This window comes from Falco punctatus, assembly GCF_963210335.1.
Source record: "Falco punctatus genome assembly, chromosome: 7".
Lineage (NCBI taxonomy): Eukaryota > Metazoa > Chordata > Aves > Falconiformes > Falconidae > Falco > Falco punctatus.
In genome coordinates this window covers 64,832,888-64,859,538 of record NC_137587.1, presented here as the reverse complement: position 1 = coordinate 64,859,538, position 26,651 = coordinate 64,832,888, and the positions used below count along the sequence as shown (strand labels likewise).

The window sequence follows — 26,651 nt, the reverse complement described above, 5'->3', positions numbered from 1 at the left end:
TGTAGTATAACACATATTTATGGCTGTAGACAGTGTCAAAAGTTTAGGCTTGTTCAGGACCTCTTTTTGGCATAGCTATTACATATTGGTGAACTTTGTGGTTACACATTGATTGTTTCTTCTGGGCCAGAACTCATGCTTAAGTCCAAGCTTTCCTTATAAGCACAACATTTAAACCAGAGCCTGAAATCAGGCGTGGGCCTGGAGGAAGGTCTAGAGTACTATGAGTAAGTTCAGACTCACACTATCCCCCAACATGTTGTGGCTCTTGTCACGCTGCTCCAACCAGCAGTGTGGATAAGACAATCATACACATGGCTGTGGATGGTCACCTTGAAACTTTCATCTTTTACCCCATAAAGCTTCGTGGCAAGATCACAAGCTCTACATGGTTTGCTTTACAAACTGGGTAACCATGAGAATGAAACTCTAATGCAAGTAGGTCTCATATTAGGGCTTACCAGTGACTTACATGAAACCTTGCTCCTTCTGCAGGTGTTATAAACTGAGTTAAATTTCAGTCAAGACAGATGAAGGGCAAAATAGTCAATGATCTGCCTTTGCTTTGAAGCTGCAGTTTTGTTATTGTCAATCTTACTGCTTGCAAGAGGAGAATGAGGCAGCAACTAATAAACTAATAAGAGCACACAGTTCTGGTAGTGGGGATTTGAGTGGGTGGCAAAGCTAATCAGAAGATAGAAAATAGGTTTGTGAAACTTTCAATGTTCTGTGTCAAAGGACTCAAAACTTACCAGTTTTTCATCTTTGTCAACATTTCCATGACAGTTAATCAGAATCACAAAGTACACGTAAGAATTATTTATGTTCTGCAGAAAAATATATTTGTCTTTTTATATGTAGTTTTACATATGCATAGCACATAACAATTTCTCATAGATTTAAACTACTAGATCATGTTTGTATTGTGATACTACTTGTGCAGATTATCCTTGGTGCATGGCATACCCTTTCACAGTTATTATGTCAAATCATCCCAGAGACATGTCTCATTCTAATTTCGCTTCCAAAGCATCTCCCTCAAGAAGTGACTTAACAAAACTGTTTTCTTCTTTGGAAGAAGTTTGATTGCTCTCAAAACCAGTCAGAGTTCATGGAAGAGGCAAGGATCAATTCAAATGACCTAATTACAGGATTGGGGCCCTAATTTGTGAGAAGTTTTTATTTTTACATTTCATGCTACAACAGCATTTAACCATGTTTTGCACATGCTTTTGCTTTTCAACCAAGGACTATTGTTATGGTGTCCCTATCTTTGTCCCCTTCCTCACTGTTTTGATGCCAGCACACTGGGTCATGTGCTATTTGGACTGCAAGTTCTTTGAAGCATAAGCTGGATATTCCTTAACTAACCAATGATATATTTAGTAAAAACAGGAGGTAGGTGGCAGGCAAAAAACAGCGTCATAGAGACATATTTTTTTCATCCTTCTCTCTACAGAAGTAGCTACAGTTAATTTTGAAGGTCCTGTTTCTGACTTTTATCCTAAGTATAATTTCTTGTTTGGTCATGCTCTTTTGTTGTTTGGTTGTTTTTGTTGCTCTTGTGGTTTTTTTATACCTGGAATCTCTCTGGTATCTTTGGTCTGAATTAAAGTTACATTGCCATTGCCTTACCTCAGTCGCAGTGAATGTCTATCCAGAGACATTCCATGGTTCCATTGGCATCAGTCCATCTGTGCACAACTGTAAATGACATGAAAAAAATCTGGCCTCTGATATGAAAAAGGCTATTTATGCACTTTCACAAAGGAAAAAAGTCTTATAAGTTTGGGTCTACACAGAAATGAGACACAAATATGTTAGTGAAAAGCCTCAAGTTTTCTAAATGTAGATGAGCACAGATTAAGAAAGCAGTAATTAATTTCCTTTGACCTCAAGCTGAAATTCCTTTCTAAAGCTGTCATAAAGAGAAAGAGGCCAGAGAGAAGAAGTGAAACTGTGTAACAATGCAATTAAACCCTTGTAATGAGGTCAGCCATTGGACTTGTTGCAACTGATATCATTATAGCAATGAGAAGGCATTATACAATGGCCTGATTTTTTACAGGATTCATTTTTTTCTTTAACTCTTTAACAGTCAGATATGTATTCTATAGCATTATAAAATAATTGTTGTTAGCGACCAGAACAGTAGGCACAAGCTTTATTGTCTTACTAACACTATTTCATAAGTTCTGCTAATGAATGCATGAAAAAAATCAGTGACAGCAGACCACAGGACAACTTTGATACAGGCAACCCTTCACTCAGACTCTGTGTCGTATTTGCTGTTAGAGCTTCCTCCCAGAAAGCAACTCCACTCCCTCCAATTATGGAAGAGAGTAATTTTTAGCAACCCACTGACAAATGGTGATGGATAGCATTTGACTCATGTGGGAGTTGTGGTGCTCAAAGAAAACATAAGCAGACCTGTAGGACTAACCTGAACCACAAAGAGTCCTAAGTAGTCTCAATCTCACTTGAAACTTGCTCATCCGTTGAGGGTTCTGGGAAAAGAATTTGCTCCACTGGAAGAGTATTCATTGGTTTCATGCGGTCTGCAAACCTAAGTTTTAATTGTCTGGTTAGGCATTAAAAAGAAATAGAGTTGTGAAACTCAGATTTTGGCCCACTTCAATGAGATTTAGATAGGGCATATTTTACATAAAGTTTTCATTAGAGAAACAGTTTTTCAGGTGGAAATTCAAACTTAAGACATTTTGTCTTTCTGGAGGGAGTGTCCTAAGTATTGGACCTGCAGATGACAACCAGCTCTGCTATTACCTCTCTGACTCACTTGGACCCCCTACAACTGACCTCACATTACCCATTTCCTCAGCAGCTATTCACAGATTGGTAAGTAAGAAGTCATGGTTCTTCCTTCAGCATGTTTATATGAGCAAATCCTTCCTAGTGCTTGTAAGATAAGCCTTGGGTACTTAGGTTTAAAAGGTGGTGCAGGGTTATGAATCCAAAGTGGCTGCAGATATTTCCATCTTCTCAGAATATTTCAGTCATACCCCTTTCTCTGTTTCCATAGTTATTAGTTTAGGTGTCCCCTTGCTCGGTGTGCTGGTTCCTACCTTGAGATGCCTTGCAATAGCGTAGAGAATATACACACTGAATTCAGGGATGTGTATTCAACGATGGAAACAAGGGAACACCAAACTTACATCTTGCAGCAACTAAATCCATTAATTTATCTTAGAATCACTTATTTCTATTCACATACCAAGGAAGTGTTTGAATTAATCCAGATTTTATCCCAGTGCTTTGCCCTTTCCCCATGAAGTTTTTATGGGGTCAGCAAACTGCATGTAAAGCTGAAGAAAGGTGCCTGCACCAGAAGCAGGTGCTACTTTATCATGTTGCAGACCTGCTGGGCAGAATTAAACTACCTTACATGTGGGAAAGGCTCTCAAAAAAGCAAGAGATAGCCTACCGTAGTTACTGTTCTAGCTGGAGGAATACATTTGCAGAGTAAGGAGGGAAAAAGTTAAAGGAGAAAAATATTAGCTTATTGGGCCCTAATTAGTCATACCCCATTTATTCCTTAAAAAACAATTGGAGTAAGCCCGAAAAGAAATGAACTGGGGCATTTATATAATTCCGTGGAGAGGAGATGATTGCTTGATGAAAAGTCTGTTCATTGACTTCAGTGGGGCAAGGAGATTTCAGACCTGAGCTGTCTCTTTCTTGAGGCCTAAGTTCTTCTGGTCCTTGAAAATGTCAATGTGTATACGAGCATAAAAAAGAAATTCAAACTGATATCAAATATTTCTAACTCTTCCCTCCACATTCCTCTAATTGTTAGCTTAAACCATGTTGAAACAGAAGTTTCAAGTACTTTTACCTTTTCTGAACAAGTTCAACATTCCTTGTATATACATTATACTTCTAAAAGAACTATTAGAAGATGGATTACTAGTTGGAAATAAAGGCACTATTTTCTTGCAGTCAGAGGACTGAGTCCCCAGTTCAGATCCCCTTCCTTTCACTGGTGTACTGAGTAATCATGTGCCTCAGTTTCCCCTCAGTGAGTATATTTTTACTTATATATACTTACTGACCTCTGCAGAGAGCTGCAAGCTTTCTGTGAACCTCTGTATTAAGTGCAAAGCCATAGCATTATTAAAGGTATTTTATATGGAGACAGCCGAGTGATGTCCTATAAACTGTCATTTCTCTCCAAATGGACCACAATATAATATTTCCTCCAGAAATGCATTTATTATTTAACACTTTTCCTTGAAAGGTTTCTTTTACATTGCAAATGCTCAGAGTTCTTTCATAGGTCTTAGACTATTGACCCTTTACCTTAAAACATGTTATTAATGCTTAACGTTGTTATTAGTATTCAGGGAAGTAATGATTGGTACTAAAATGGAAATGTACAGCAAAAACACCTTCTATTTTGTAAAATAATTATGTAGCCTAATAATTATTTCATACGATTCTTTTTGATTGATAGGGAAAGGGCACCAAGAAGTTTGGAATCATGATTCTTTAAGGTCTACATTCAAATTGCAGCCACCAACACCATTGTTTCCAACAGTTACATTTTATAAGAACGGCAACAGGATGATCCCTGGTTCTGTTTGGATGAGGGTTACATCAGATAAGGTATACTTAATTAGCTTGCTTTTTTTTTTTTTTTTTTTTTTTTTTTTTTTTTTTTTGAATGGCATGGAATTATAATTCTATAAAGGGCAATACAGCATTCTTGCAATTTCCAAGTCAGTCACTGGTACCCTGGAGGTCAAATATAGTTCAAGTCTGCAGTGAAGTGAGACTACCTCCTTCCACTCTGCTGTCATCGCACCTGACCCTAACCTGGTAAAAGCATCCCCAGTGGTACCGAAGAGGCCTTTCCATTCTCTGTGTACTAGCTACACTGGTCTTTCACATTTAACGCTGCCAGATAAATGTCAAATTGCAATGTTCTTACAATGCTTAATGGGAACCAGGCTGAGAGTGCTTGAACTTGTTTCACTTTGGAGAAGTTTTTGTCACTTTGGCTTAGATGGAAAAACAAGTGCTGGATCAATAATGTTCATAAATGAAGTAAATTCACTGAACTGGGCTTTCTTAGTTGATTTGCTGCTTGCTAAAAAACTGGAAAACCTATCTAGTTGCATGTGTCTGTGTTAGTACAGAAATAGCTACAAGATTATTGTTCCATGTTTTACAAAGATGGCTAGTTATAGTGTTATTCTTTTTTGAGTGCATATAATATTAGAAACTTTAATAGTTTTCATCACAGATTTTTAGACCCTGAGACAGCTATAGCTGGGTGTCTGTATAATGTAGAACTATTTAAAATCATTTTTCTTGGCCTGTTTTGTTGCCAATTTTTCCTTCAAAAACAGTATTAAAGTTGAAAATAATAAACTGAAGCCAGGTTTTACTATTCAAACTACTACAGCAATGAACTGCAAATGAAAGGAAAATTACAGCTGCAAATAAGTAGTATACATGTACACAGCTAAACTAATTGTAAAAAATTTTAAACAAACGTTAACATGAATTTGGAAGAAGTACTGAGAAGTCTTTTCCATTGTAGTGCTAATGAAGAGAAGGGCTGCTGACCTCTTTCCCTCTATCCTTCCCAGCACAGATCCCTAAGCAGGGAGAGAAAGGAACCAACACCTACCATCACTAAGAATCCTGCCCATCAATCGGCTGACCTGGGAGCTATTCAGATATTAAAGTGATACCTGTCACAATAAAACTTCAAGAGTTGTGGTGGAGAGGAAGAGAGGAGACATTCCTGTTAATCCCACCTCAGCTACGCAGCCACAAATGCACTGAGTGGAGCACAGCTACTTTCCTGGATTCCTACTTCAGTTCCTACAGGGCTACCAAAAGACATCAGCAGTGCCAATAAAAGCAGTAAAACACCAGCAGCATCAGCAGTAGGAGCAACAGCTGGCCAGATACAAGAAAGGAAATAAAATGTACCATCTGAGGGTAATCAAAGGATTAGTTATAACTCGTGAGTCACAACTCCTTTCTGGACAGACTCTTGCTTTGATCTAGCTACATATGGCCCTTTGCTCTGGTTCTCTGCTAGAAAGAGCAAAAAGAGAAACACAGGAAGTAAGTGTTAAATGGAAGCAGTAGGTGTGATGTATTCGGAGCTATTTATGTATTAACTACTTTGAGACAATTAGGTGGATTCAAAATTACATGTTTTACTACATAATTAAAATTCAGGTAAGTATTTACTTTGTAGAAGAGGTTACAAAATTAATAAAGAAGAATGTCAGTCATCCACCTAAGACATTACCAATGACATTAGTAAGCGAGATGGGAGACAGGAATAAAGGAAATTTCAGATGTTTTATGAATGTTTTGTTACATCTCTCTTTAATAATATTGTGGTAAGTAATGAACAAATGAAAGAAATGCCTTATTTCAAGGCTAAATTTTTCTGGTTTAACTTCTACTAGCTCTAATCATCCTGGCTTTTAAGCTATGGGAAAAGCCTTTTGTTAGCTGTTAGAAATGTCTTGCAGACCACGAGTGAGTAAGCTTCTAAGCTTCTATCAGGCAAGTGTAGTAAGCTCTCTAAGTTTCTCAATAGGAAGAGTATTTTTGAGATCTCAAATAATTTCTCTTTCTCAGAATGCTCTTAAATGTTTTTTTGTTTAGTTTTTAAGTAACTTTACTCTTTTTCAGTGTTCCCTTTCTTGTACACCCAAGGAATCTCACCTTCTTGTACTAACTCTTGTGTTCCATTGTGACTAACATGAGTCTTTTTCAGAAGTCCCCCTCTCTCCAAGTTTATAAATGTAATTTACATTCCTGTTCCTAGATGCACGACTCTACGTTTACATTTAACTGTGATAATATAATGTATCAACTATATAACTAACCCATTATTATTGTTATTTACAGCTTAGCATTTGCAAATTCTGTTGAAAGGTTTAACTTTTCTCCAAAACATTAACTTCATGCTATATGCATTTCTATGTGGAACCATAATAAAAATACTCCAGCAAATTATGATTTCTCATTTAGAACAGATTTTTAGATCAACTAATCAATTTTAAATCTGCTTAGTACGGACTACATTGATTTTTGTATTACATTAACTTTTGTAAGGAAGTCATGCAGTGTCAAATCAGTAACAAAATTTTCATTCTTTCAGAGCAATTACTTTTACCTGTTGGAGCTGATATAAATTCTAAAATGTTTAATGACATTATAAGTCTGTCCTGACAATGTTGTGATTTCTGTTGGACCTGAAACTAGTTCACAAATATGTAGGAGGCTTTTTTCAGTGCTATAGCACACATTAACACTCCTCCTACAGCTTATGCAATGATGCAAATGTACCTTCCAATAATAACAGTATAGATGTGTTTTCATATATGCCAAATATATAGAGAGCCTATATATAGAGAAGGGATATATTTAGCCTCTGCTTCCATCACCCTGTGAATGTAATGCCAGAGGGAATAATTAAGGGGCAAGACTGGTTGACCTAGACATTGGTTGACCCACCCGACAGGCTTTCAGACTGAATTCTCTGGTCTGCTAAAGAAGAATGCCTCACAAAGTGTCTTTAAAGCATCCATGGAAGACAAGAAGAGGGTTCCCTCGCGACTCTGTGATGATGTAAGTCTGTCAGAGATGGCTCAGCTATTTGCCATCAGAAGGCATTTCTGCCTCCAGCATAACAGGACAATCATATATGGAAGGCAGAATGGGAACTGAATGTAGTGAACTTCACTACCTTAGATCCTTTAACAGCAAAAGTTGACTTTCGCCTGTGTAACCAGAACCATGTGAAACTGAATCTCCAGACCCTTGTGGCTTCCCACTTTGTTCTGTGGCTTTGACATACTAGGAAAATGTGGCTTGATGGTCTTATTACCCAAACAATAAATCCATCACAAGCAACAATCTGTCAGACTTCTATTAAATCTGATTTATATGACACTGACCTGGTTTCAAAATGGTTATCTGCCACAACCCAGTCAGACAAGAGGACTGCCACCAGTAAAACTTGTTTTGTCCCTCCAATTAATTTGCTCCTGTGTCCCTATGCTGAATCTGTGCCGGAAATACTGCTCGGAGGTGGCACTGGAGTTTGACCATAAGGCTTGTGAGGAGGCTACTCGTTTCACACAGGCTACTGACAAGTCATCAGATACTAAAAAATTCAGTTTGCTGATCGATACAGTCTGAATACAACCTCCAAATCTACTGCAGAGATGAAAGTCCCTGTGTCAATTCATTAGTCACCTTCTCTTTATTATTAGGAAATGCAAAACAGTAAGTTTTCAGGAAAGATATTCATTACTAGATCCCAGCTGGAGCCTTTCAAGATCAGGGATTAAAAAGCACATAAACTCACTGTTTCCGATTAGGCACAAATGTCTTTTTCTTCTCTCTTCCTCAACAATCATGAGACTTACACTGAACGTGGCTAAAATGACACGTTTTGCCAAACTACTTGACAACTTTTTTGACCAGATAACTGATAGATTCAGCTTATTAATTTCTGACATGATTTAACCCCAGTAGCATGACTCCACAAAAAGACTTGTACAATCCTCCTTTTCCAGAGCGTGCCATACCCTTTACAGTGTAACCTTTTCCTGCACTCCCTAGCAATTCCCATCTCAGGGACTGAATGTAGAACATAGAGCAGAAGACAGTCAGATCTAAAAAACAAAAAGCTGGAACCTCCACAAGCCCAGTTGCCTTGCAATGAAAATTCAGGTGCCCAAGATTTCCACAGCAGGTAATCCCCAAATGACATGCAAGACCATACATCAGATCTCAGGCATGAATAGTACAAGATCTTTTCCCCATTCTCACCACATTCTTATGACTCCTCCTACTGTATCTAAAGTGTTTGGGGAGGTTCCCCGTTTAAAGCCGCATGGCTTATACAGTCCAACTTTCTTTAGAGCAGGTCACCATATTTCAAAGGCATAATTTTTAAGTCTGCTTAGAAACCTTTCTTAAGGAAACTCGGTGCCAAATTCTGCCTTACCACTAAAGCTGAATTCCAATGGATACTCACTCATGATCCCTGTAGAGTCAATGAGACTTCTGCAACTATCATCAAGTTCCAGTTCTTTGTATATTGCAAATATTTTTACAGTAGATTTTCTAAAAGTCTGTTTTCAAGTGAAGGATAAGGTTCAAAAGAAAATGTTAATGCTTTTCTTTCTTGAATGTCTGATCAGACTGGCTGGGAAGAAGAAATTGGTGTACAATTTTGTTCCTGTTAATTTTGTGAATAGTCTTGTGCTGCGACTTGTCTAAATGCTTTGTGACTAGTGCTGGTCTTTTTTTTTTTTTTTCCACTGACATGCTCTTGCCAAGGATATCATTATGACATTCTGTAGTAACAAGCATTCTTCTGTTCAAATTTATATCAATTAGTTTGGGACAGTAATTCAATCGGACGGCCCACTGGATTTTGAAAGACTCGCAACGATGTCAAAGTGGCGACCTTTTTCCTCCACTCTCAGCCAAAAGCCATTTTTTAACAAGGAGCTCTTGAAAAGAAATGCCACTTTGATAATTAGTTATTGATCACGGACAATGCGGCGACGAATACCATCGGATTAGCCAGACGCCAGTGGGTCGCGACACGAGGGTTTCCTTATCGCAATAATCTATGAAAAGAAATATAGAATAAAGGTCATTAAGGCTTCTGTTTTGGGAACATAACCCAGATAACGTAACTTCCTTATTAAAAATAAAAATACCATAGCATTGTGGACATGATTAGTTTTGTAATGAACCTGTTAAAAAAACTTCCAGCTAAAGAAAATTTGGGAAGTTACACTCTTTAGACAACTACACTTAAAATTATTTTAATAAATTAACCCTGCTTTGGCCAGCAGTCTTACCTCCCTAAAACACCATTATCCTTCCCACCCTAAAATGTCCATTAGAAACTATTTTGGATCTGTGCATAAAAACACCAGAACAATTATTGACTTAAAAAATAATGGATATTTTTTTTCATCTAATTTAGGAAGCACTTCAAGGCCTGCCTGAAATTGCTTCATGTAAGTTATTTAATGGAGAAAAAATGGAAAAGAACAATTTTATTGCACTTAAAAGAGCAGAAAGAAGGAAGGAATCCATTAGTTCTAGGGTTTCTTTCCAGAATATTAATGAAACATAGCTTTGCTGAAATGTGCGAGAATATACAACCACCTGTGCTATAATTTTGGCTGACTTGAGAGACTATTAGGTAAGTACTGAAGTAATACAACTATTTTTGAGGTATAGGGGATAACATTAGAGTCCTGTTGTAATTGAACTCTTTATAACAACATAGGTAATACCCATACATGATTGGACTACCTAGTGCTTTACATTAGTAAATATATTACTTATAGATCATCACTTGAAATTCAGCGCAGGGCTTTATTACTTTATACGCTTGCCTAGAATAGTTATAATTTCAGCATGCCAATGAGACAGAGAAAAAACATTATGGTCACAAAAATAGAAGTCCAGAATGACTGACTTACATAATGTCACATAGGATATCAGAAGTCTGCAAGTCTAAAAATCAAACCCAGATTACCTTGTTTCTCATCAGACAAAATGGTTTTCTTATAAACTGATGACTAATGGCACTTAAAGCAGTGTGAGTAGTCTGATACTAGTCAACATTCTCCAAATTACACTGGTATTATATCCACTTACTATTGCATAATTCCTGTCTGTTTCAGCACACAAAATAATGACAAAATGGACACTAAGACAAGATGAACCTCTCAAATCTGAAAAGTTTTTTCACATAGATGAGGAGTCACGTTGATGGGGAAGAGTAACGTACCCATTTCATGGGTAGCAAGCATTCATTCATTCCAGGGAAAAAGAACTTCACATTATTAGACTGATGAAACCTGTCATAAACACAATATTAATTTATTTTTTAATTCAATATTATTTTCATTATTAATACAGTTCATTATTAATAAAGTGTCATTTTATTGATATTATTAAATTACTATTATTTTAATTTATTATAAATTAGCTTTTTTAAGAGCTTCCAGAGCTTAAGTTTTATATTCCAGTGTGTATGAAAACATTCTAAAAATGTATGCAAGATAACAATTGGAACAGTTACTCATTAGCTTCATAAAGGTAATCTGTTCTAACTTTCATGGTCTGAAGGTTATTTCATTTTTATTGCTGTGACTGCATGAAATACAGTCTTAAGAAGGAAACAGTTGAGGGTACTGTGTGCCCACGTGAAAAGTAACATGATACAAAAGTTTTGCTGTTGGCGAACAAGGATAATTCTGCAAGGCGGATGCTTCATGACCCTTTTCTGTTGTTATCTTGTTATGGGGACTTTGGCAACATAATTCACTTTTAGGTGGCTTGTTTTTCTGCCTGTCTATTGTGAACTGTTATTTTATGGTTTGGATTAAGAACATTAAACGAATAACTGTAACACTGTTCTGAGCTGCTAAGGGAGAAACACTTCACCTGACAGCATGCAGATGGTTTCTGGTCTTCCCAGTTTTCCTTTTGTAAGCAGGAAAGACCTACTATCACCGTCTTCAGGCAACCAGTGGTACCCTTTTTCCAATGTACAGATTAACATTAGTACCTCTTACTTAATCTCTATAATTTATGCCTGAAAGCTTTCAGTGCATACTATGAGATCCACAGAGGATATGTGCGCATGCAGAACCTCTTCTTGTGAGTGTAGGGTAAGGAGGACAAACTACTCCAGCACAGTGTACCCATCCAGTACACAATTCAGTTTACCAGTTCTTCTCTGCTTTTTAATAGCTGGATCCTGAATATTCCAGAAACCTCTCTTTTTCCTGACATGCAGACAGGCCATTCAGGGACAGTGGAGCTGACCTTTCCCGTGAAGAAAGACCACAAATGCAGTGGCACATCTCTCCTTCCTGACCACTGGCCACAATCTCTGGAAATCTTCTGAACAGGATAATAGTATTACTATAGATATCATCACTGTTAAAATAAAGCATCAGATACATCTCTTCAGATAAGCTTACACTTTGCAATCTCACCTCAGTACATCATTAGGCAATGGAAAGAATACTGTCCATCAGAGTGGTTGTGTAGATACCATGGTGATGGGCATGTGATAAGATACAGTTTATTTTTACAACACGGCAATAATTATTACTTGCCTATTTCCCCCAGGGTGTTCTGAGGACTTATCAGTTAGTGTTCGCTCAAATCTGTAAAAGGCCGTATAAGTACTGAGTAGTAGTAGTAGTATTACCTTATTATGATATTGACTTCATCGCATTGAACTGCTGTACTTTTCTCTGCTTAGGTGTAATATCACCATGAAGTGTTTATATTCCTTTAATGTAAATGCTTCCTTTTGAAGGTGAGTCAAACAGCTTGTTGTTACATGTGACCCACAACATAATTTATTTACATGAGCCAGGAGACTCTAAAAATATATTCTAGGGACCTTTCCATTTAGACTTATGCTTTTACATTCTCAGTTTGTCCTGAACAGTGTTTGTTGACATGCATTTCCGAAAACCTGTTTGGCCAATCCATACAGCCCTCTAGGGCCCTGTGTTTTGCTGCACCAGTAGGCATGCTGTCATTACTTTGGCACTGAAATATAGCTGACTGTAAAAGCTGGGCTACTGTTCTGTTGCTGAATTCACCTGATTTGGACATGTCTAGCCTTGTCCTGAGACCAAAGACTTAACAACTGTACAAAGTCAAACCTGCAGTCCTGTGCACTGATTAACACTTAAACCAAGTGCAAACCTGCTCCCCACTCTCCCCCCCAAAAAAACCCTCAGAGCCACCTGATCTGTCAAGTTTGCTCTTAGTACCCGTATTCCAAGCTGACAGATATTTACTCTCCTCCCCCCAGCCCTTACATCTGGATCAATGGGGACAGGCTTTCCACCCCTCAGAAGATTCACTTACATTAAGTGGTGAGGTGGAAGCAGTGAATGAACAATAGACGGCTGTCAGGCTCGACAGCAGGGCATGGATGTACGAGCGTGGAGCTGACAGCGAGGGCCTCAGAGGGTAAACTGCTTTGCTGGAACTAATTAAACAGATGAAATTATTACATGAATATGCAGATGTTGTTTACATTTTACCATATGGTATTATTTCAGGTAATAACTCGCAGGAGGATCCCTTCCTCTCATCAAGAGGAAATGAGTTGAAAAGGAGGCTCCACGTGTCACCTTTCAGTTGCTAGGCAGACATTGATATGGCAGGCTTCTCTCAGAGTCACGGGGAAACTCTTCTCCTTGTAGCTATATGACACCAGAGAGGATTTGCATTCTTCCTGCTATGCAGTGTTGGAAGACACTATCTTTCACTAAGCGCAAATGTTAGGGTTGAAAAATCTTTTCAGTTATGCATAGAAAGCACGCACTTTTCCAAACGCTGATTCCCATTTTGTGCTTTACAACCAAGATGCTGCCAATTCATAGTCCATAGGTAAGAACTGACAGATCTGTCCAAATATGTAGAGGCTGGAAGTACGACAAAGTCTGACATGTGGCTGTGCTGGTTAGCACTTACTGCTCTGCAAACCTGAAGTGTTGATAACAGAGGCATTCCTTTTCAATAAGTTTCCATTTATCACACTGAAAAAGTTGTTCTTTAGAATTAGAGGCACAGGACTACCACAACCAACAGTATCAAAAATTAATAATTATGTGATTTTGATGGGTAGTCAGTTAGAATCTGACACAACAAAATTGCTGTACAACCTAGGTTGCCTATGATATGCACTGTGAACAAGCAACACTGCAAACATTTCTGAAAGTGTTAATTATGGAAGCACAACAGTGAGAGACCATAGCAAACGCAGTGCTGGAACCCCCTGGTTTGGGAGCTACTCGTTACTAGATAAATGGAAGGATAACTGCAGAAACGTAGTCATACTTATGCTACCTGCATCCAGTCCCCGATGAAAAAATATCACAAATCTTGAACAAGTAAATATGGAAGTAATTGCCAAACAAGACTAACAACCCTGCTCGTGAACAGATCATTTTGCATCATTCTTAAAGACTAACATGCAACTGTCCTGTCATTTTATTACTAGATTATTCAAAACTCTTATCCTAAACCAATTTAATATCAATGCAAGCAATACCTCTTTCAGGCTGATTCAGCATCTCATTTCCACATTGACCATTTTCATACTCTCTAAGAGATCAATGGCACCACCTTTTTTATTAGATGCACAAAATATCTGTTTTACTCCCTTTATTGCTTCTGAATGTTCCTAGCTGATATGTGGACTGACTGTATTGATCTTTCCCCAAAGGCTCAAGTACCAGATACATTTCCGCAGCTCATTGATAGGGGATAATGCCAAGTTACATCACCACTGCACTGACAGATTGGTTGCACATTGCCACTGATACATTTGGCTTCCAAATATCTTTCTTAGGTACATCATTTTAATAGATCATTGGGGTCACTGGTGACATATATCATTTAAGATGCAAAGACATGATGTCAGTGGTGCAAAATGTGGTCTTGATCAAGCTATCATACTGTATTTTTGAAATAAGAAAAATGTTTTCTCTTTACCACTATTTCCCCTGTAAAATTCCAACTGAATAGCCATTATAACTGCCTCTGGCCAATCTGAGTGCATGAACAAGATAAAAAACAACCAGGTCTCCTTGACTTAAAGACAGATAGCTTTATACAGAGCTAGTGTTGTAAGTTCAGAAAGGATTTCTTTTACTTCATCTTCTGACATAAACATTTAGCAGTATAACATATATATCAAAACAAACCAGAACAGTTCACTTTATGTACATTCCCTTTGGAGAGGAGGTGAGAAAACAAACACAGAACAGATGTTAGTCATGCTTAATGTACTACTGGAGGGTACTTGGATACTAAGGTGATGAATATGGTAAAAGAAATGAGTATTCTCTTCTGCAACTGCTACTCCAAACTGACAAAGAAGCACTGAGAAGTGGTTCATTGCTCTGCTCATCAATGCACCACCTAAGAACCAAACACTGAAGATAAACACTCTGGGTTTTCCTCAGGAAACTAGCACACACAACAAACATTGCTACTAATTGCTGACTGATATTCACCTTTCCCTCTTCATTTGGTATTGTTGAAAGTTAGCTTTGATCACTCAAAAAAACACATTCCTCTGCAATAAATTAAATCACTGCAGCAGTTGTGAAAAGTTTCTGTAAATTCCTACAGATTAACTTGTCAAAGTCTTTGTCTTTCTTGTTTCACTCATAACGTTATATATGATATTATACAAAGAAATCTTATTTTAGAAAACTATTAATTTTTCACTAGAAAATAGTCCTCTGGGTTGCAGGGAAAGCCACAGGTTTTGTTGGGCACATAGGGGGTCCATTTAGCTCAGCCCTGCCTGAGACCTGCCACAGCACATTTTTGTATAACCACGGGCACGTCTTTCCTGCTAACAAAAACACCAGGTTGCGGAGCAGTTCTGATCTCTTGTTATGAAGCCTATTGTCTGCCCACAATGTATACTATGTTTCCTGGACCTACTGAAAAAGAACCCAGGGGGGGTAGAAAGGCAACAGCATGGAAATAAATTCAAGAACTTCAGTATCAGGGTAACAGAACTTGCTGCGAGTGATCAGAGGTGTGGATGAGGGAAAAAATGAAACAAGTGCTACAACAGGAGCTGAGAACGTTCTGTTGTTGACATCACAGGAGGTGGAGAGCAACTGCACACAGATCACTGAGCAGCCACTGCCTAAGGCTGTTACTGCTGAGCAGAAATCATGATACAGCTATTATTAATAATAGTATAATGGCGCTCAGAGGTCTCTCAATGGTGTTAGAAGCAGCAAATGAGACACCAGATGAGGCCTGGAGAATAAGGTCCTGCCTTATGCCTTTCCATCTTTCCCCATTTACCTCCATCAGACAGGCTTTCTGCAAGTCTGTATTACTTCAAAGGCCTGTATGTTCTATAATTTGAATACAGGATATGTAAGTAAAGTATAAATGAAGTACATAAGTATATACATCTATCTAGTATTCCTAAAATTTACCTTTTCTTCTATTTACTACAACAGTGAATCACTACAAGTCATTCGCTGGACTTTCTTTCCTCACTTGTTAACGTGTCCAAAATTCCCCATCTCAGCCTTCTGGCTGTCATGCAGTTCCTTTAGTATTACTGTACCGCTCTCCTTGGCTCACTGTCTGAGTACTGTGAACTCATGTGGACACAACTGTGCTTTATGTTTGGAAAATGTCCAGCACATTAGTGTTACTGAAAAAAACAAAGTTGGTAAACTTTGTCTTCATTTGTTCTTACTCTTCTTTTGTTCTTCCAAGAAATCAGCTCCACTTGGCAGGCACTAACTGTGTAAGATAACTTACTAATACTGCAAGACATACAATTAAAAGTAGCGTGTTCATCAAACACACATGTGATTTATCATGCAGGGTTGAGCTAAACTGCAGCTTCTTGCCTCCACTAGAAAGTCCCAGGAAGCAAAGGGCAGCAGAATGTCCATTTGCTTTCCTCATACCAGATTGTTTCAGTTTTATACTTCAGTATTTTGCCACCTGAGGTTTAAACTTTCCCCCATGCATGCAAAATGAAGTAAAACGAGTCATAGCAAAGACAGATTTGGCCTGAAGCCTCTTGGACAAAAGCCCAAACCTAATAGCAGAAATAATTCAGATAACTTTGCATTCAAAATAAAGCTATATAAAGGAACTGGTATGTTCCCAACATGGAAAAGCCACAACTGTGTAACATTTCACTTGTCCAAACTCCACGATGATCTGTGTTAAAGAGAAAAAACTAATGCCAGTTCTGGAGCTGTGTTATTTCCTTTATAGTATTTCACTTTAACAGATATGATATATCAATGAGGATTTTGTCTTGTTTTTTTCTATAAATGTTATTGTGTTGATATCTAGGAGGGAAGAGAGATACTTTGAGTTTCATATATTATGTAGAATTGTTTTCAGATTGTGCTAAATCACTAAACAAAACAGAAATCTGCAAAACATTCCCATTTCCTGAAATACCAATCCCCAAATTTCCAAGCCTTTTCACAGTTGCCTTTCGTCTTTCCAGCAAGTGAAAGCATCTTCAGATTCCTAGAAAACAGCAAAAAGATATTTCTTAAGCTACACGGGGAGGAGAGAGGGTTTCAGATATGAAGCAACAAATAAGCAAAAATTGCAGACAAACACAAGAAGAAAATAATTTAGAAGTGCTTTGGTTTAGAGAGAGGTTTGAGGACCAGCTTCTGTTTGAAAGCCCATAAATTATGACCCTTAGTGTTTCAGCATCCTCATGCTGCAAAGAATTCAAGCACATGTAGTCCTGCTAAAGCTCACCAAGGAACCTACCCACACACAGCTCAGAGCAAGACCAGGCCCCTTGCCCTTGTTTTGTGGAGTTTAGTCCTAAAAGTAGCTAGGAGGCAGATATCTGGGAAGCTAAGTCAGGACTATTGGCACCACCTGCTCATCTGCCCATAGACACAGTCAGCTGCTTTATGAAAACTGCTTCCCCAGGATGCACCACTGATACAGACACAGAGAAATACCTTACCACTGCTTAACATGTTTTGTGTTTCCAAATAACATGAGTTAACAGCTGTGTCCTACATTTCTTTTTGGGGTAGAATATTGTTGAAAGGTGAAATAAACATGTAGGAGGGGAAGGGATCCATGTGTGGTATCTATTTTACAGGCCCCTGGCACACTTCTTGCTGTTCATGCTCTAAAATGACTGTACTCATAGAGGTTACCAAGAACTCTCTACTGAGAAGGTGATCCATATGCATTCGTATATGTCTGAATGTCCATTTGAATAATAAATTTACTTCAACTTATTTTAGGAATAGTCTAGAGGTACTCAAGAACAGCAGACACAGTACTAATCTGAACAAGGTAGGAGGGAAAAGGAAAACTCTGCCTAGCAGGCATAACCCTATGATACGCTCCAGGCGAAAATGCCATGCAGCCCAGATGTAATTCAGGAGACAGGCACTAAAACCCCCTTAGTCCCATCCCCAGGGTCTCCATGGTTCACACCAAAAGGTTTTTCATCTGAGGTTTAGTTGTCCCAGAAAATAAAAAAAAATCATGTAGGTATAAATATATGATCAGTTATTTCCTACATGCTAATCCTTTCTCCCTTCATTTCAGAAGATCCTCCTCCTATCAGTGCTCTATACAAGGCTCAGCTTCCCAGACCTGTGGACTGCAAAGCTGTGGATTTAATTTCCCATTCAAGTTCCTGATAGTGCTTAACCTCATCTGAGATAATTATTTAACCAAGTTTAGTTTTTGCACCTATACATTTCCTATTTTTCCATTGTACAACCATATAAACAAAAACCAGAACACAACCTATGGGCTTTTAAAGACTGCAGCATACACATGGCATATACTTAAAAGTCTGAGTGACAAGTTCTGCAAACAGACAGAGGCACTCTTCAGCAGCAGGAGTACAATGAGGAGAGCCCAGATGTCTCACTGACCTGCTCTGTTATTTGGCATAGCAGAGCTGCTATTACATTGACTTCTTGTGGCAGATAACCGACTGTCCCTTTGGTGCTCAAAACCATGATAAACACAAACCTGTGGAGATGCCATCACAAGTATCTCCAGCCTTAAAATGTCAAAGAAAATCTTTGTGCTACTGCAAGATGTAAATTTGTGGAAAGACTTCGCTGTATGAAGGACATGTTACTGCAAAACTCTTCAAGCATCAACATGTCTCACTGAAAACAACACGTATCTGTTTCTCGCTGGATACCATTCTCTGGTCTATGCCAGTCTGAAGACATCTTTGAAATTATCTGAGTACTAATTGCATACATGGACTGTAACGGTGGCACTGTTGCACAGGTCACGCATGAGTCACACTGAAGCCATCCTCCTTACCAGTATTTTTCAAAAAATCTTCCAAAACAAAAACTATAACTTTTTAATGGAATGAAAGAAGCTGTGGAGATATTGTTATCTTTGTTAAGTTTCTACTCAAGTACAGTCACAAATACCAAAATAATATTTCTGGCAGCATTTTACACGGTGACTAATGCAAAATATTTCAGCTGTGTCAGCATCCATCCAATCCCAGATTACATTTTGGCATTTCAGACAAAAGACATCCTGGCAAAAATTAAACTGAGGAACAAGTAATACGATTATGACAATTTATATTTGTAACAGTTGTGAATGGTAGCATCAGTGCTTGCTAATCCTTTGATAAATTCTTGTTACCTTTCAGTTCCCAAACATATCTATGCAAGTATAAAGCATATTGGAGGCAGATGCTGCAGCAGATGAATGTGCTTGCCAAGTGGTGTTTTGTTTGTTGGGGTTTTTTCATCTAGGTATTCTTAACTGTCATGTTACATGCACCAAATGGTTCCTACTGCTGGCACACTTCATGCAATGTTCTGGACACTGATTAATACAGCTGGTTTTTTTCCCATTTTTCTCCCTGTTTTCTTTCCCACATCATCATGTTAGGCCTCATCTTGCAGCCTTTACTCAGACGAGTAATATAATTTACTCCAGTGGCACTACTTACATGAGTAAAAGAAACAGCAATGAGCTTGAATGAACTGCAGAGTCATTATTTTTGAGCTGATCCAGTAAAGCTTTGAGGTTTTTTTCCTTTCTTAACCTTGAAACATCACAATGGAATATAATAAAACAGGAAAAAAAACCCTGATTTCATGACAATCACATTTAAAATTGGGTTTCTTTTACAACAACTCACATTAACAGGAGCAGAGCATCTGCTCAGTTCTTTTAAGTCTTACAGGCAAGAGCATAAAAGAACCCTGGAAATCTTTACTTTCGCTTATTACTTGAATTTGGAGAAACTTTAGATATCAATAATGTTGTACCTTTTTGTAGTTTTATGCTGTCTCCCCCCATTAAAAAATCAGAATATTTTTTACCTTAATTTAATAGGAAGGGAGTTTCACGTTGTCTCTGATATTCACCTGGTTTGCTCCTTAAATATCTGTAGGGGCTTGAGTTTGTATTTTTGTAAGTTTTGGAATGCATTCATTGTTACTGTTATTATCTTCTGAAATTATAGAGGGGTTGGCTGGCTTCATACTGAACATAGAAGAGGGCATCAATGTCATGCATTACTTTGCAGGCTGTTCCTGTTTTTGAAAGGAGTGAGTGTACACACGTGTGCATGCAGGTATGTATCTTTATGAGAGCATGGATGTATGCAAACAATATTGTCATATAAAAAGGCTGGAAAGGTTTGGGAGCTCAAAAGCAGTATCTTTCCCCTCTAAACTGCTTTATTACTGGCATTCCCTCCCTCCTGGGCATGTGTTCAGCTGAGACTAGGCCAAATTGGCAGTCATTTTCGAAGTGCTTGGCAGCCCTATGATCCCTGGGAGTTTTCAGCTGACATCTCTCTCTCTCAACCAGTCTACACAAGGGTCAGTGGGAGACCTGACTCCCAGGCCCGGGCTTGCTCTGACTGTGTCATGAGTCAGGACCAATATAAATTAAAACCTTAAAGCCATACTGTGAAGGCATTCTTTACCCCCTGAGGTTTTTTATTTTTTTCCCTGTGACAGATTGCCTTTCTACCAGTTTCCTATTTTTTTAATCTTAGATAATACAGTAGCAAGTATGTTCCTCTGAGTTGAAGAAAGGGGGAACATCTGGCAAAGAGAGAGTTAAACTTCCACCAAATTTTTAATATTTTTGGTAGATATGTTGATGCTCAAGAAGCAGGAGTGAAATAATAATAATACTAGGAGCTGCTTATCACTTACAAACAATAGTCCAATGACAATGTTCACACTGACGGAAAAAATGGGAGTAGAAATTAATAGTGACAGTCCTGCAGGAAACAAGGGAGAAATTGGATACCAAGTTATAAAATACAGACTAACCCAATAGGCACATGCTGCTGTTATTATATTAATATTGTTAAAAATATCAAAGCACTTTAAAAATGGAATTGTACTGTAGGTAGACAGTATTATTTCCACATTCTTTTAAATAGAAATTTTCACTCCTTGTTTGGCTTGGAGGCATGGATGTAATTTGTTGCTCAAAAAACAGTAGCTGAATGCTGTGAAAAATAAGACTCAGGATTAAAGTCTCTCATCTGAAGGACAGAATCAGGCTACACCGAGAGCTCTCTCTCTGTTATTAACAAAACCATCTGAGTCACTACAGATATGGATTTCACTGATGTTGTTCAAAAGTGGGGTGGGCTGTGTTTGTTTAGTTAGTTAGAGAACAGGGAGAGATTGTTTTTCCTTCATGCAAAAATAAACAGAGAAAACAATGATCAAACTCATGTAAATAAGGAAGCAAATGTGAACCTCAACCCATCTCACCCACTGATGAACCTAATCCCACAGCCCAGGCTCAGACAGGTACAATCCCTCTAAAAAAATCACCAGACTTCTCCCCATAGATAAAGTGCATAATATGAGCTGTACATCCGGAAGGAAACTACCACAACATCGGCGTTAGCTACTCAAGATGTTACTGCAGCGCTGCGTTCTCCTGCTATGTTTGTACAGCACCTAGCACAGTGGAGGCCGATCCCTGACGCGCACAGCACAGCCTGGATAATATGACACCTGGCAGTAGTGTAATTTCAGCTAAAATCAGAGGGTTAGGGAATCAATGTGGCTTCAGATATGTCTCAAGAAGGAAGGGGTTGCCTGGGAGGGTGCAAGATAGCCCTACAAGAGTCTTCTCCTCCATGCAGTCCCCAGGTAAAGATGAAGGATGCCCGTGGCCTTTGCTTCTCCCCGATGTGAGAGGCTGAAAGGCGAAGCCAGCAGCAGCGCGGGTGCCCAAGGCAGGGTGATGGAGGCAGCCCCAAGAGCAGCCCAGCGCCCAGCCCTGCTGCTGCTCCCTCCAGCCCCAGTGCCTGGTGCTGATTAAAAGACCCCACCAAAACCCACAAATCAAATGCTTGACATTGCCCAAGAGCATGTTCTCTTTTTCAGCTGATCGCAGACAAAAATATCTTTTCTCTCACAGTGGCTTCAAGCAAAGCCCACAATCCATTTTCCTTCAAAGAGGTTTCTCCATGCAAATAAATTCACCCCCTGTTTTTAGCCAGGATGTGTTCTCTCCCCTCTCAGCACTCCCTGAGACAGACCTTCATTTTCTACCAGACAGCAAGACTTGACTTAATAAGCAACGGGGGTAAAATATCCACTCTTTACACATAGGGTATCCTGAGGTACATACAAGCATCGCTCTAAGATGTGATAAAGTAATCTAAAGCCAGGCCCAGCCTGCCAGTTCAAGCCTAAAGGGATTTGATTCAGTGTCAAAACCTTTGGCTCAGGAGGTCACTCTCTCTTCTTGCTTTTCTTATAACAAAGGCAGAGGGTTGGGGGGGAGGGTTTCCTCCTCCTCTTTTTTTTTTTTTTTTTTTTTTCTTGTCTTGTGAATTCATCAACTGTTGTTTGTTGAGCAGCGGGCCTTTATTCAGCCTACTGAAACATTTTCATTAGATGGAGGCCTCTGAAGTACGCTGGCGGCTGGGACCGTGCGAGGACAAAATCTTAGGCCTCTCCAGAAGCCGGCTGATTGAAATCAGCACTGTGTCAGGGGCTGTCATATCTCAGAAAAGACATAAAACACACGGAAACATCAATAAGCAACAAGCCTCTGACAGCTCTGAGACATTCCAGATGACAAGAAGAGAAAAGGGGTAAGGTTAGGGCTCATGGGGGATATTTAAAATGCCTAACAGCCAGCCAAAGTGTTGGCAGGCTTCAGGGAGGCCCAGAAAAGACAAGATAAAGTCTATCAGGTTATCACCTGGTTCGAGACGGATCCCTCACAGCAAGGCCACAGGGATGAGACAATGACACGACAGCTTTTTTTTTTTTTTACTATTATTATTATTATTCTTTTATTATTTATTTTAAAATGTATCAGAGAAACAGACTGCATTTACACTGAGGTTACCCAGACAACGCTGGAGAAGATTAAAAAAAAAAAAAAAGAAGAAGAAGAAAAAGGAAAAGAAATGTAAAAGAGGGAGGACAAAAAGAGAATCCTGTGAGTTAAAGAATTCTGCTTCCAGCTACCATGTACAGAAATCAAAAAGGATTAACAAGTTTTTTTTTTCATTTAATTTCCTGTACACCAGACGCTTTTGTTAAGAGATCAGAGATATTGCTATTTATTGAATTTTTAATATGATCTTTATTAAAAGGCAGCACACATGTTTGGTTTTCTATTTTATTTTAAAAAAAAAAAACATGCATGGGTATAAAAATCAAAGCACAGGAATGAACCATGGTTGTTTGATTTTGGTTTCTTTATATTACAGTGATTCAGACTCTTATTTAAATTTTAAAATAATAAAAACCCAACCCACACAGAAACAGCTCCTCATCCTCCTTTTAATTCACATCTATTCTGCCAAGTAAGCCATGGGCCCAGAGCAGCACTTTGACCAATCAGATAATGAATTTTGCCTTTGGAGTCAGCATAACAGCAAGAAATGAGGTGTGTAGCAGAGTAAAAAAGGCTATGTGTAATTATTTTACATTTATAGATCACTAATCACATGTTCAAAATTTCACCATCAGCTTGCAAATCTGTAATCACTGTTGTACATGCATTTGTTACACACACTACGCCCAGGTTAGTCCTCAGCATGGATTGTATTGCTAATTAAAGGATTAAAACTCAAACTATATGACCCCCTCCCACCCCATGGTTCTGGGTGCTAAGGAACAGAATGAATTTTGTCCTGGAAGAGCCCAGATTGATGAAGCAGAACCTGTTCTTCCCAGTCGTTTACAAAATGCACGAAACCATCCTCTCAAGTGATAATCAACAGCAGCAGGAATTCCAGCCTCTCCTTAAATATTTGACGTGACAGAAGTATGATGATTTCTTAAGGTTAGCCTTGTGCTAAGACCTAAGCAAACTCAAGAAGGAACAAAAACATATCCTGACCAAATGACTACATACTTTCTTTACTATCTGCAGTTCTACAGTTTTTCTTTAGAACTGCAACTATATTCTGCAACCATTTAAAAACCAGATTAGCCTCAGACTTCATCAAATAGACTACTTGTTTCTTTGTTACCCTGCTCATATTGGTGTAAATCCATAGGATTCAACAAAGTGTTACTGGGTATAAATATTTTTGTGCTAGCCTGAAGCTTGGGAAACCGAGGCTCAAATGCTTTCTTCTGCCAAACTTCAGTCTGTACCTGTGCATCACTTGGTCTCTTTGGCAAAACCTTCTGTAATCTGAGATGATGGACCTCAAGGCTGAAGCTGGACATGAGCTTTGCCACCTCGTGTTTAATATCACTTTCAGGCAAGGCTTTCCCCTTCTGGCATGTCAACTGGATTTCATACAAGCAGTGTAATTACATCTTTGTGGTAGACTGTGTCGGGAAACTTCATGATGACAGCCTTGTGGGTTTTGTTGACCATAACACCATAGTACGACATGCAAACTAGAGGGAAAACGGTGGTGCAGCCACAAAAAGCCAGAGACTGTCCCATAGAGAGCTCTGAGGAAACTTCAGACAGACTTTTCTTTCTCTTTTCTACAGGTTGCTGTTGTACAGCAGTGTAAATACAGCCTCTGGGCTTCACCTTCTAAAATATGAACTGGGAGTAAAAGTTCTCCATCCTGTGGCACTCATTTGTTGTGAAAACAAATTAATTGTTCAGTTTAAAATCTCTGGACAGTGTGAGTCATATAATTTAGATGGAGATAACGCCTGGAGTTCTCTGTAGTGCCTCACGCAATAGAGCAAGAGCTCAGCATTGGCTTAAAGACCTGCTCCAGTATCTAGAAAGAGGCATAGTCAGCATTATATATAATCAAGGGAAAACAGGCAGAGTAAAATAAGGTGTATTCAAATAAAATGTACTTACATAAACCATTTCTACACAGGCATCAGGTTTATGAAAGAAAATTAATAAGAAGCCAGCAATTCCTACTTATGAAAGACAAAGGTACGATTTTTCCTCATTTGCTGGAAGGTTATATTCTGCTGACTAGCACAGCACAAAGTTACAAACACCAGAGGATGTCTATCACCCAGGTTCTTTTCACCACCCTTTTAGACCAAAAGCATTCTTACAAAAGGTGTCCTGAGCCTGAAGTGAGGACAAGTAAAGTCTCTTCACTGAACGCAGCATGTGGCAACCTGGACACCCTCTAACCCACGATGTTACTTCTGGCACTAAGAATTCCAGACAGGATAACTCATCTGTGGTCTTTTCTTTTTAATGGAAAGTTGGAGCTATATCTAACATCAGAAGTAATTACTCACTGTATCAATAATTGTGAAGGGTGGTATGCAAATCACAGATGGCCTGTGGGGAGCAGCAGGCATAGACAGAATGGTCCAGGTGCTACTTGATGTTGGTAGAAGTTAGAGCCATCTTCCAGTTTGGCACAAGAGAATTTTTCAAGATTACAGGAGTGCAAACGTGGGCTTTCATATACTCCCACACTTGACCTGTGCTTTCTAAAAACCACCTCTAACTCAGGATCTAGCCAAAAATATGAAGTGATATGGGCTGTTGAATTTTTCCCCCCCTACAGACTTTTCTGACAAGTATTTTTCCAGTTGTGTATTTCACAACTTTCCAGTGGAAACTAGTTTTTCTATAGTTCAAAAAAAAAAAGTAAATGTTCGTTTTTTCCAGTGTTTTGATCAGGAAGTTTGTTTCAGGTACAGTGGTCAAAACAGGGTTCTCTTCTTTCACTGAAGAAAAGAACACCAGGTTTATTTTTTTCCTCTTTTGTCCTTCCCTATTCTTCTTTTGAACACATTTTTGAAGGCAAAAAAATATCAAGCAAAAGACTTTTTTTTCCTCTTGAGATAAAAAATAATGGTACCAGAACTCCTTACTTCTTAAAGGAAGTCCACAAGATGAACTTAAATACGTGAGGTTTTTGTTCCTCTGTGTAAAGACTCAGTCTGTGCAAGTTGCACTGAAAACCTGCCAAAGAGCCTTCTAAGACTGAAAAATCAGGTTCACTGATCACTTCCTTTCAAGTGTATCTGGCAACCAGTACTATTTTTATGACTCAGAAAACCAATTTGTAAGTAGTCTATAACTATTAGGCATTTAAAATCCCCTAGTAAGAGTTTGCCCACTATGAGATACAGAGTTGCCTCTGACCGCAGTAATAAAAATCTCTTTTAAGCCAGTGGATCCTCAGAAACTCAAGTAGCTCAACTTGAGACTGCAGCATCAATGAGCTCCAACTTGTTTCAATTGAGGAATTTTATAGGGAAGTTTACAGAATTATGTACTGAAAACTTAAGTGGGTAATTAACAAGCTTACAAATAATAACAATAGGCTAACAGCTTACTTGTGTGTCAGTGGGATTTAAACATAATAAAGAACTGTGCTGAAATTTTAAACTCTCAGGGGAAGCCAGACTGAAATGTGACAGTAGGTACCACAAATGGGATATGTAGCAGACTGGAAGTGGCTTGATTCCTTTTACAGTAATGACGAAGTGATTTCATTAGAGGTCAACATGGTTCATTAACACCTATCATTATGTATTAATGCAGGGTAATATAGTCAGAAGTGGGTTTTTTCTCCCTCTTTCCTTCAACGCATGGAAATGTATGGTCTGAACTGTGGTGACCATCTAGATGATCAGTGC

The 26,651-nt window shown here is 38.6% G+C and overlaps 1 long non-coding RNA gene across 4 annotated transcripts in view; it reads right to left on the bottom strand.

Moving 5' to 3' along the window:
* Positions 1-26,651, bottom strand: part of LOC308067804 — a 101,992-nt gene that overhangs the window by 58,630 nt on the left and 16,711 nt on the right. For 3 of the 4 annotated variants that reach the window (XR_013929739.1, XR_013929740.1, XR_013929742.1), the window contains one exon: positions 1,636-26,651. This exon is cut by the window's right edge. This is a non-coding gene — a long non-coding RNA (uncharacterized lncRNA). The remainder of the gene's footprint in view (positions 1-1,635) is intronic. The other variant, XR_013929741.1, reaches the window with a different exon arrangement.